The following is a 2,114-nucleotide window of genomic DNA, read 5'->3' as shown; positions in this document are numbered from 1 at the left end:
GAAGCACCAGGCCTTGATCCTATCCCTTTTCAGCAAACTACAGCAGAGTAGACCCGAAAGAACCTCAGCAGCTAGATGAAAGGGTAAAGCCCAGACACAGTAGGACGATGACGGTGATTGGCATATAAACATACTCATCTTGGTCGTGACTCAGGGACAGCTGCAGACTCCCTATGCTGCCATCTTGCGCTGTACAAACCGGCTGTCCAGAACGGAGCTGCACACACGTCAAGATGCATCTACCCGCAGGCAGGATAGTAATAGTGTGCTGTCTTGAACACAGGGCCATGTCTGGCTAAGTAGGCAAAGCACCTGGGGAGCAGGTGAAAATAGAGATGGGAGGCCCACACCCTGGTCAGTGGGCGGGTCTGAGTCGGAGCCAGCATCTGTGTGTTTGCTGGTATTTACAGCAACCCAATTCTGAATCCAGTCCAAGAATTTGATATTAAAATGGTACAGATAAAAGGTCTCAAGAGATTGTAAAAGGCTGGAAGTTTGGGGGTGGGAGTGGTGGGGTGTTTTCCTAGCTTCTCTGTGTACAGGTATGGGGAGGTGTTTAAATCAGATGAAGACAGAGAGCTGGGTTCTGTTCTCCGGTCAGCCACTCCCCACCAGGAGCCTTGGACAGCACTCTTATTCTTTTTTTTTTTTTTTTTTTTTTTTTTAAGATTATTTATTTATTTGAGAGAGAGAGAACACAGAGGAAGAGGGAGAGGGAGAAACCTCAGCAGGGAGCCCGATGCGGGGCTCCATCCCAGGACCCCGAGATCATGACCTGGGACGAAGGCAGACGCCAACCCTACTGAGCCACCCAGGCGCTCCCACCCTTATTCTTACAGACCCTTAATTTCCCCATTGGTAAAAGGAGAGGTCTTAACTAGATAAGCCCTCAGATCCCCTTCAACTTTTAGATAGCATCATGTGTGTTAGGTTCATACACCACCGCCAGGGGGAGCTAAATCCACGATTAGCTGTGCCTTGGCTCACAGTCCCAGGAACCACAGCCAGGACGCATACCTCGTGTTTCTCAGCCTGGCATCTACCAAGCAAAAAGCCCTAGGGTTTGGGCATCTTAAATGGGGGTATTATGTAGACCAATTTATAATATAAAACAAACTGTAAGTATTTCCAGTATAAAATATGAGTCACAAATGAAGTTACACTAGTGAAAGTTTTAGCTCCCTTTTGAGAATTCTTTTCTTTCCCTCCAAATCTCATAGTTCTTTTCAATAATTCTTCATTATATGAGGCACACTGATATGTATCTTGAAATGTATGTATGTATCCTGAAATGTATCTTGCTGGTAAAGGAGTAGTCATCTACCTTGGTATTAAGAGTTCAAATCTTTTAAAGAAGGATCAGAAGATCCCTTAATTTTTTTTTTAATTTTTTTTTTTTAAATTTGACAGAGAGAGAGATCACAAGTAGGCAGAGAGGCAGACAGAGAGAGGGGAGGAAGCAGACTCCTTGCTGAGCAGAGAGCCTGATGTGGGGCTCGATCCCAGGACCCTGAGATCATGACCTGAGCCGAAGGCAGAGGCTTAACCCACTGAGCCACCCAGGCACCCCAGATCCATTAATTTTTAAATATTAAGACATTTTCTAAGAGTTTCCCTTTGTTGCTTATATTTAGAATATGTTGTGATCTGAGTAGAGAAATTAGACCTTGAAGGACTGTTGAAGATGGGCTAAGATAACAAATGATTTGACCGATATCAGAATGCTTGGGGGCCTGTTAATATCAGAAGATTCAGTGTTGCTGTGTCCCGGTAACCATTATGTGAATGTGTAATACTTTTTGCTTTGATATTTATGCAGAAAGAATCTTAAGTTCTTATGCCTTCTTTTACTATTCATTTCTCTTTGTAATTCCTTCTTTTCCCTTATTAGAGTACTTTTAGAGTAGCATAAAAATATAGAAAAGTATAAAAGTAAAAAGTCCTGGCTGATTTCTGCTTAAAATGGAATGTAATGGTGTCCTGAAAGAGACATGACACTGACGTGTCTCCCCCTCTCTAGAAGGAAGTTAGGATGTAGGAGAGCAAGGCAGGGCAGAGCCAAGGCCAGGCCCCAGGTGGTGCTAGTGAGAATGCTTGGCTTCCTGGGGCTAGGG

This window comes from Martes martes, assembly GCF_963455335.1.
Source record: "Martes martes genome assembly, chromosome: 3".
NCBI classification, from domain to species: domain Eukaryota; kingdom Metazoa; phylum Chordata; class Mammalia; order Carnivora; family Mustelidae; genus Martes; species Martes martes.
The sequence above is the reverse complement of the archived record's forward strand: the minus strand, read 5'-3'. Positions refer to the sequence as shown.